The sequence below is a fragment of the Triticum urartu genome, chromosome 5 (genome assembly GCF_003073215.2).
Source record: "Triticum urartu cultivar G1812 chromosome 5, Tu2.1, whole genome shotgun sequence".
NCBI lineage: Eukaryota > Viridiplantae > Streptophyta > Magnoliopsida > Poales > Poaceae > Triticum > Triticum urartu.
This window is the reverse complement of record NC_053026.1, coordinates 452,000,158-452,011,251: the sequence shown is the minus strand read 5'-3', so window position 1 is coordinate 452,011,251 and position 11,094 is coordinate 452,000,158.

Here is an 11,094-nt window from a genome sequence, read left to right as displayed (position 1 = left end):
GTTTGTTTGCATGAATTGTTGTGTTTTTCTTTACGAAATTTGAACACGATGAAATTTTATCTGTTTCCATGATTATGATTCTTCCTATTTTATCAATCAATAAATAAAAAATATATGGAATGTGTTAACTCTTTGTACCCTTCAAATAGGTTTTCGTCCTACTTTATAAATAGAGCACCATTCGAATTTGTGGTACAATTTGTAAAATTCTTATTGTTGAAATCCAAAATTCAAGTCATGGCTCTTTTCAATCTTTCTCATAAACGGATTAAAAATAAGTTTTTATTTTTGAAGTTTGGATAAACCATTACTTCGTCTAGTGTCTATACAATACATATGACTCATATAGTGTACTAATTTCGGAGTTCATACATCACGCAAGCAAAGTTCGAAAGAAAGAAAGACAACGAAGCCCCGGCGTACCCTAGTTTCCATTGGGCCATGGTACCCTGGTTTCCATAGGACCAACAATAGCCATCGGGCTCATGTCCTGCACGCGGCCAGCGGAAGGCAACGGCGGCAGGCTGAGGTTTCCATGACTCTACTCTTATAGGCCGTTATGCAATCTCAAGGCGGTGAAAATGATGCCTCTCCTCCAGAAGCTTAACCCTATGGAAATGACGCCCCTCCTCCTCCTCAAGGCAGTGTCCAAGCATGTGAACTTTCATGAATTAACCCTATGTATGAATATGTGAACTTGTGTGTGATGTGCTCGAGCAATGTTTATTGCTCTACGAACTTGTATGAATCATTAGACTATGTGAACTTGTTTGAGTTATGCCTATGTGAAATAGTTTGAATTATGCATATATATGAATATATGTGTGACGTGCTTGAGGAATTTCTAGGTAGCTAGGTGCTCCCACATTCATTTGATATGTGTTTGATGTGCTCGAGGAATTTCTAGACAAAAAATGTATGTAGTTATTTTCAATTGCAGGGAATAGATAAGAAACAGATTGACAACAAAAGCAATGGGACATATTTCCGAGAGAAACACTCGGAAACACCCACTTTCACGAGCGTGGCGCTTGGAATAGGGATCACCGAAGCACTTTAACTACTGGAGTGGCATTTTTTCTGAGGGCCCCTCTCGGAAAAGGGGCCACATGAGTACTTTAGCTATTGGAGTACCATTCTTCTCCAAGGGCTACTCACGGAAAAGAATGGCACTCCAATAGTGCCATTTTTTCCAAGGGCCGTAACACTCGGTAAATGACACGTGGGCCCACACATCAGGTTCAAAGGTTTCAATCAACGGTCAGATGCCAAGCGGTACCAGATAGCTCTCGGTAAAGAGCGCGCTATATTATTCTTTTTGAAAAATTCAACAAATATTTTTCTTCACTGATAACTGGTCCAGTGGGTCTACCTGTCATGTCACAATGTTTCTTTGACAGGTGTTTTACCGAGTGGGCTCTCGGTAGATAACAGAAAGTCACAGAGCCATCAGTTGCAAACGGACATGCCACATGGCTAGTCTTTGCCATGTGGTGCTCTCGGCGTCTGTGCAGTTTGCCGATCGTGCTTTGTTCACCGTGATGCAGTGTCGGCAACATTATGTAGTTGCAGTGAACCCGTAGTTGCCGAGTGTAAGAAAATTCCAGTAGTGGGGTTGTACTGAAGCAAAGTTCATCAGTGAAATTAAGCGAACTTGTCGTGCATTAAGAACGTTTGAACTTCCGTGGACATGGCATTGTGCGTGCTGACCAGGCACCAACCATCACTGTAACCGAGTAAATGTATTGTTAAAAGTATGAACATCCAACATTGTGGTGATGAAAATGCAAGCACTGCTGGTCTTGAAATTGTTTGGGTGGCCTTTCTCCCTGTTTCCAGTTAGGCCCTGCTTGGCATGGGTGTAAATTTAGACACCGGATTTAATTTACAACTGTATATTACCGGTTGTATATGATTTTCGCCTGGAAAAAGAAACAGCCCCCTTGAAGTGTGTATTTTTTTGACAGCAAATAAACTTTATTTCTCAAATGATGGACAAGTCGTTTACAATAGCATGGGAAATAAAGTCAGGGATAGAATCTTCCCAGAGATGAGAGGATCTACTATGAGTAAAATGCTTTGCTAAGAGATCAGCAACCTCATTCGCTTCCCTAAAGCAATGAAGGTAGGAAACTGCTGCAAATTCGGTGCATGTATGCTTGCCTTCCAACACCACAGCTGCATCTGTACCATTATATGTCTCCTGTTGATTGAAGGCCTGCACAACACTTAGATTGTCTGACTCCAGTATGAGAGAGTTGCATCCAATGTGTTGCGCTAACCAAGCCCCGTTCCTCATGGCTTGTATTTCCGCTGATTCGGCGGTGATCACATGTGGCAGGAACCACGCTGCCGCTGCAATGAACTCTCCTCTGTCATCCCGAGCAATCGCTCCCGCTGCACCTGACATAGTTTCAGCGCTGAACGAGGCATCAACATTGACCTTCACCCGTCCTCTAGATGGTTTCCTCCACATCTGCTCTCGCTTCCTAACTGGTATATTAGGTTTTGATGCTTGAAGGAAGTTTGTACACAATACCTTAATAGTAGTAGCTGTACGATCCGGAGACAGTATACTTTCTCTCTTAACAAGCTGGCGCCGCTGTACACAATACCTTAATAGTGTGTATTCTTCACGGGGGTATTTAGGGTCCAACCAAGGATTCAAGCGGGGTCTTAGGGCATCACCAAGGGAGACCCATAAAATACCGGTATATATTCGGTCGGACACATCTGTCACTTTTGCAATCTAACGGAGACCTGTATCGGTCCATGAAGCTGTTCGGATGTCCAAATTTCGGTATTTTGAAGACAAACACGGAGAGGTTTGCCGGAATCCGGACATGCAATTGACCGATCACATGCATGGCTCCCCTCTTCTCTCTCTTCTCCCAACCGTATATGTATGGCCCCCTCTTCTCTCTGCTCCTAATCAATCGGATACTAAATCACAAATATCCCAGCACATGTAGAACGAAGGCTCAAGAAGAGCCCGGCTTTGAATTAATAAAGCCATCAACCGGTCAGGATTACATCGAACAAACAAAGAAAACAAAGAACAAAACAGCAAGCCGATACATGGTGTTGTGTAAAAGCTATCAGGCTACAACAAACTACTAGCAAAGATATGGAAACTAAAGCACAAGTCCAGCTAGAAGTCGAAGGAGCCCTCCACAGCGAGCAGAACACCACGCATGGCACCAGCAAAGCTTGGGGATGAAACAAACAGTAGTTGGAGGAGCTCCGTTGTCAGCTCCATGGGCTCTGGCCGTCGATGTCGCCCTCCTCCACCTCAGAAGGGGGCTCCCTGCCCCCTTGCCCTGGCACGAAGGGCGGCGATCCGTCGAAAGGTGGAGATGCCCACCCGAGGGCTAAAGAGCGGCCGACGCCATTGCCAACCGGAAGACCACACCAGGACACCACCGCCAAACTACTTGGAGCTCATCCAAGGAAAGCATTGGCAATGCATGATATCTGCACACGAGGAGAAGCAAGCTGCACGGCAAGGTTGCTGAAGACCGAGCAACCCCCAACCGGAACAAGCACACCTCCCCCAAAGCTCACCAAAGACGGCACCCCCTTGAGGGTGACGGCGCCCACGGCGTCGCTGTCGCCCAATCCCGAGGGATTTGGGTTTTCACCTGGTCCACGAGCAACACGGGAGGAAGTGGAGGGGGAAAGGGGGCATTTTTACTAGCGCCTACAGGTAGGGGACAGCGCCCATGGGCGTCGCCGCCGGCAGGCTGGCATAGCCAGCCATGGATTTCTCCGGTCCCCTCTCCCAACCCCCACCTCGAGAGGAGACATGGCTATGGTGCCCGGAGGCCGCCGGAGAACGGATATGAGACGAGGGTGACAAGAGGTTGAAGAGGAAGATGCCTTCAGATCTGATGCGGGTGCCCCGAAGCCACCACGCACCACAGCAATCGCCCACCGTCACCACGCCGCCCGCACGGCCGAGATGGGCGGCCAGCACCCGCTGCCGCCGTTTGCTGAGGACGACGCAGCACCACCGCCCGAGGTCGCCACCTCGGCTCCGAGATCCTCCACAGGGGCGGAGCGACCAGATCCTCGCCGCCACCATCCCCGGTGGCTGCGCGGCGCTCCGGCGGTGACGAGGGAGAGGAAAAGGGGGAGGGAGCCCCGGCGGCGGGCTAGGGTTTGAGCCGCCCGAGTCGCCCCTGCGGGAGCGACGCGGGGGCCTTGGGGGAGAGGGGGGGGGTCACAAATAGGTTACTACTAAGATGTGTTAGCACATGTATGGTCTTCACCTACTTTTTCTCCTCTCAGCCGGATATTTTGTAATTAGCATCGAATGACTTCCTCCCATTTCATATCCGCAGACCACGTCTGGACATAAAAACAGACATATACGAAAGGAATTTGTGGATCGGCATTGAAGATGCCCTTACACAGTTCCGTGGGGTGGTTTATCCCCTCGCATGTTTTGTTGCTGTTGGCTTTCTCTTCCTGCAAAGATTGCAGATTGATTCGAAAATAGAAAGCGAGCTACGTACCCCCCCCCCCCATGCCGCGCATTGTTCAAACGAAAATGCTAGACGTACAGGTTTTTACAGGGATTCTATAGGCTCCTTTCACATGCCCCTCCCCCCCCCCCCCCCACCTATTTTAATGGGGGTGGGACCGTGCATCTACTAATGACCAATTAGAAACTGCCATGACACCATGTAATCCCCTCATCCCGTAACCATCATACGTGTAGCAAAGCTCTTGTTCAAAAGGCGCCTTCTGGTCTTTCATATATAAAGCCCGAGAGAAAAGGTAGTGATTCACTCTTACTCCCAGTCACAGCAGAAATAAACTTGTGGCCATCAAATATTCGAAGAACATCTCATCTCTAGTAACCTGCCTACCGAACACTCCAAACTGTTCAATTTCGTTAGGAAGCAAACGTTGCATTCCATTCCGTTAATGATAATTGATTAATGGTTCTGTTGAAAGCACGCATCAATGTGACAAACTTCTGCCAAATTAGCATTTCAAAATAGTTCACCCTAAATAAAACATTGATGCATGCATGTATATATCCCTTCGCGTTTCAGATTCCACTACAACACGTATGTCATTAGGAGGCATTTTTTTGCCAGCGTTTTTGCTAAACGCCTCAGAATCATGGTATTGACGGCACTTTCCAAAAGTGCCTCCGAAGCTCGCAGCCTTCAAGGGCAGTTTTAGAAAATGCCTTCTAAACAGGGGAAAACAAGGCGTTCTACAAAAGTGCCGCGGAGCGTAGCCAGCGTTTTGGTGTGAAACAGCCCTCCCTGCTGCGTTCCAAGGTAAAAAAAACAGAGGTCTTCCAAAAACAAAAAACAGAGGAACACCACGGCCACCGCAGCTTCTCCGCGCTGGGCGCCTCGTCGTCTTCGCTGCCGGCGCCTGCTCCGCCACCGGCGCTCCACGCCGGAGCCTCTGCATCCGCCGCGACCTGCAACGCCATCCCCACTCCGTGCCTTCCCTCTCTCGTCCCCAATCTCGGGGTGGGATTCGTAGTGCGCGGTGAAGAAGAAGGGGAGATCTAGGCTCGGAGAGGAGGAGGACGATCAAGTGGTCCAGGCCACGAACTCATCAGCGGTGACCCCCCCCCCCCCAACCCACGCCAGAGAAGCCCATGTCAGGTTGCTGTTGATCTGACGCTCTGCTGCGCACAAGGTGTTCGAGGTAATGCCTCTTCATTTTTGTAGTTCATTTTTCTTCCAGTTTTTGTTGGTGCTAGATTTATGGATGAAGAATCATTATGCGATGACATCTAGAATCAACTTGTACTGTGTGTCATGTCCTTCTTGTAATTATATTAGGAGTGTGGCAACTTGTCCTGTTGAAATTGGAGCTTGTTTGTTGTTGCCTTGTGTGCATGGTGGCCTTCTGTTCATGTTAGAAAACTTCACACAAGGAGTAAGCTATATAGATAGACTGAGAATCAAACTGCAGGTGCATTTGGCATTTCTATATAGAACATCCCTAATGTGTTACTTCTAATCTTGTTGCATCAGGTTTCAGCTAAACTGTTTTCTTGCTGCACATGAGGTCTTCTATATTGAACATCCCTTTGATTCCGCTAATAGTAAACTGATATTGCTTTTAGAAATTTCTCTTTGATGCATTCAAATATTTATTGTAGAATTTTATGTGGTCTCTACTTTAACGTGTCGTAGAACTTGGGTTTGTTCAGTTGAGAATGGATAAGAGTTGGATGCAAGCAGCAAGGTCTTCCACTGAGTATTCTGAAGGAACTATCAACTTCATACAATTTGCTTTTCGTGAGTCAGCAAAAAATAGTAGGATTCTCTGCCCTTGCAAGATATGTGTAAACTCTCGCTGGTTAGGTGAGCATGAAGTCTATGATCATTTGATTTGTGATGGATTCATGTCCTGATATACCACATGGATTCACCATGGAGAAAGTATGCGGCCCTCCGAAGCAACTACTGGTCCTAGTTCACAGTTTGAAGAATATGCTGATAGTGATGAGATGGATGAGATGCTACTAGAAGGATTTGGGATGTACGATACTCGTACTTTAGGAGAGGAGCAAGAGTCTGAAGATGATTTGGACAATGATGCTGAGGCATACTATAGATTAGTTAATGATGGATGCCAAGAGTTGTACCCAGGTTGCAAAAGATTCTCGAAGCTGCAATTTTTGGTGAGGTTGCTTCATATCAAGAATATGAGGGGAATGAGCAATGTCTGCTTTGATGAGGTATTGACGCTAATTAAGGAGGCACTTCCAGAAGGTCAGGCGTTGCCCAATAGTTTTCATGGGGCCAAAAAGTTTGTGAGAGCCATTGGTATTGGATATGATAGTATAGATGCATGCAAAAACGATTGCATTCTATTTAGGAAGGAACATGCTGATGCCATATCATGTCCAGTGTGTGGCACAAGTAGATGGAAGAGCGTAAATACTGGAGTTGATGGAAGGCGTGTCCACAAGGTGCCTCAAAAGGTGGTTCGTCATTTCCCGCTAAAGGAGAGACTCCAAAGGTTGTTCGCTTCTACAAAGACGGCATCAGATATGAGGTGGCACAGCGAAGGCCGCACAAAGGACGGCTTGATACGACACCCAGCTGGTTCACCTGCATGGAAACACTTTGATGCTATTCACAAAGACTTCAGTTCAGAAGTTTGTAATGTTAGATTTGGATTGGGAGTTGATGGTTTCAACCCTTTTGGAAATATGAATCTCTCATATAGCATATGGCCTATCGTCTTGATCCCCTACAACCTTCCTCCATGGATTTGTATGAAGCAATCAAACTTTATCCTCTCTGTCATCATTCCTGGTAAAAAATCTCCAGGGAAAGACATGGATGTTTACATGCAGCTAACCATAGATGATCTTCTGGAGCTTTGGAATGATGGAGTCTGGACTTATGATGCCTCTCGATCTAAGAAGTTTCTCTTACGTGCCGCACTACTATGGACAATAAGTGATTGGCCTGGGCGTGGATCTTTGTCTGGAGAAAATATAGCAGTTTGCTCCCATTGTCTATCGGAGACATGCTCTCTTTGGTTAAAGAATGGACACAAGAAATGCTATATGGGACATCGTAGATTCTTGGAACCTAATCACGAGTTTCGATTTGATGCTGAGTCATTTGATGGTTTTGAGGAACATCGAGAGCCTCCCGTTCCCCTTTCATCACATGACATTTCAATATTGACAAAGGACATGAAAACTACATATGGGAAACTGCAGCAGAAGAGCAGCAGGAAGCGACACCGTAATCAGGTAGATGAGAATGATACAAGCGTGCAGCAAGACACTTCAATATTCAGAAAGAGAAGTTGCTTCTTTCAGCTGCCATACTGGGAAACACTTCTATTACGTCATAATCTGGATCCTATGCACGTAGAGAAGAATGTGTTTGAGAATATTGCCCATACCCTTCTGAATGTTAGCAAAAGATCAAAGGATAATCTAAATGCACGTCTTGACCTACAACAATTGAATATACACCAAGACCAACATCCAGATTTAACTGGGAGTAAACCATACCTACCTCCAGCATTATACTACTTGGATTCACACGGTGCTAAGATGTTTTGCCAGGTTCTAAAGGATGCTAGGTTTCCTGAGGGCTATGCATCCAACTTGCACAACAAAGTGGATATAGTGAGAAAGAGATTAAATGGACTAAAGAGCCATGATTGTCATATTATAATGCGTGATCTGTTGCCCTTAGCCATTAGGAGAACTTTGCCTGAAGATGTTTGTATTCCATTGATGCGTTTGTGCAACTACTTCAAGCAATTATACTCTAAGGTTATCAATGTGAGTGAGATACAAAAGTTGGAGGATGAGATTCCTGAAATCATGTGCCAATTGGAGAAAGTATTTCCTCCTTCCTTTTTTGACATCATGGAACACTTGACCATTCATCTTGCAACTGAAGTACGGATTGCTGGACCGGTGCATTACCGAAGCATGTGGGCTGTTGAGAGGTTTTTGGGCAAGCTAAAGAGTATGATCCATACGCTAAGTCACCCAGAGGGATCAATAGCAGAGGGATATGTTTTGGATGATACTCTTACATTTTGCTCAAGATATTTGCATGGTTGTCCAACCATATTCACTCAAACAGGACGACATAATGATTGTATTGGCCCCAATGACTCGACAAACCATCAACCATACTTGAGAATAGTCGGTCGTCCTTTATTTGGTCCTTGTGTTGAAGAACTAGACTACACGTCATGGATCCAAGCTCAAAGATATGTGTTGGTCAATTATCCCCACATTGCTCCATATGTCCAGTAAGTTTCTCACCACTTGTTCCACACTCTCCATACTCTCTGAACTAGCAGTAACCCTCTCTCATGTGCATGTAGACAACATCATGATATTCTATCAGCGGGTCAACGCAAAAGAATACGTGATGTAGAACGTGACCATCACAATAGTTTCCACACTTGGTTTGCTGACCATGTAAGTGCTATGATCTCACGCTAAAATTCTTGAAGCGCTTCATGTGGTGATATTGCATTGACTATGTTATGTCTCTAGGTTCAATCATTGGTTTCCAATAATGTTAAGATCCCTGAAGAAGTTAAAGTCTTAGCACAAAAGCCATATCGGATGGTGAGAAAGTACAATGCTTACTCTATAAATGGATGCACTTTCCACACAAGGGGATATGGTGACGGAAAAGAAGCGCAATGTGATGGAGTATCTATGATTGCAAAGACATCTAGTTTCTCAAGTGCTAAAGATAAGAATCCAGCTTTAGGAGATGTTGTTTATTATGGCCGAATCACTGAAATAGTTGAGCTGAATTATTCAAACAAAGGCAGCGTGGTTTTATTCAAGTGTGATTGGGTCGACAGTGTTCGCCCTGATGCTGGGGTTCGAAAGGACCCATATGGAATAACTGAGGTGAATTTTAACCATTTGCTAAGCAGTGGCAGCGACATATTTGATGAGCCATTTATCCTCGCAACTCAAGCCACCCAAGTATATTATGTACAAGATTCTATAGAGAAGGATTGGTACGCTGTGGTTCATCCACCTACAAGAGACTTCTTTGATATGGAGGCTAGAATTGATGGGCATGAAGAATATTAGGCTAGGATTAGGTGAGAGCTATTGATTGTTTTTGGACTAAATTTCAAGTGTCGTTGATTGTTTTTATCTTAGTTTTGATACTGTCTTTTCTAACCGAGTTTCAAATTGTACATGCCAGGAAATATGATGACTTCGGGATCAAGATCTGATGCATTCAATCAGTCCCATGTGTCTGACCATGAACGAAGACTGAATGAGCTGAAATATAAAGTCAGAGAAGTTAATCTACCACAAATGGAATGCATCAATGTTATGAAACAAATGAAAACAGAAGCTTCAAATAGGGATAAATTAAAACACTTCACTATGGTAAGCTCTTAAAATACTTGGTGAGCTCTTGTTTTTATTACTTCTGATGGTATTGAGGAGCTCAGCATGGATAACTTTGAACACTTGTTTTTTATTTCTCATCTTGTTTTCTTGTATTGATTTTGAAGAATTCCAGAGCTGAAGAAGATGTTGACTTAAGGAGCCATGAGGGAAGTGGTGAGGAAACTGAATCAGAAGATGGAGAAGATGGCGCTGAACATGGTGATGAAACTGAATCGGAAGATGAAGAAGGTGAGTCTGGACAAGAAGATGAACATGAAGAAGAAGAGGAAGTTCGACAAGAACAGGAGCAAACACATGGTTAGTTCTGAGGGCATAAAAGAATTTATATGTGCTTGTTTTGCATGGGCCTAATGGTAGTTCCTATCTGTTCACATACCAGAAGTTGTAGAGAAGACTAGAAGAGGACCTACTCACATGAGGCGCTTCTGGAAAGAACATGATGTTGATAACAAGATCAATTTGAAGTTCAACAGATTTGGTCAGCCATGTGGTTTGAAGACTTGCAAGCTGACAAATTTTATTGGAACCCTAGTGAAAGGAAAAGAAATGTCCTTAGCTGCTCAAAACTGGAGCAAAGTACCAAAGTTAGAGAAAGAAAAGTTGTGGGGTTCTGTCCAGGTATGTCAACGCAATCTAACATATATATTTGCATCTTCAACAAACAAGTCACTTTTTCTTCAACGAACAAGTTGTCACAACTGTATTTTTTAATAGGCTTTTTTCAACATTGATGAGTCATACAAAAGATGGGTGTTGAGATCAGCTAGTAAAAAATGGAAAGACTTCAAGGTTGTTTTAAAGAGGAAATACTACAAAGCTGATTTGTCACGGGCACGGAATATTCTTAATGGTTGTGATAATCGAATTCCAATTGGACAGTGGGAGTGGCTAGTAAAACACTGGAGAACAGAGAAAGCTAAGGTGAGTACTCAATGGTGTAGTTTTGTATCCTATGCTAAATATGTGTTCCACATATAAGCTTGTTATGAGTTTCTTCACCATATTTGTGTGTCTAGGAAAAATCTGAGAGAAACAAAGCCACTCGGGCATCGCAACTCGAGGGATGCAACGGGACCCACACCGCTGGGTCACGAAGTTTTGCAGTTGTCCTTGATCAAATGGTAATCAATATTCCTTGTTTTATTTTTTCCCATAATATTCATTTGCCCTGTTCT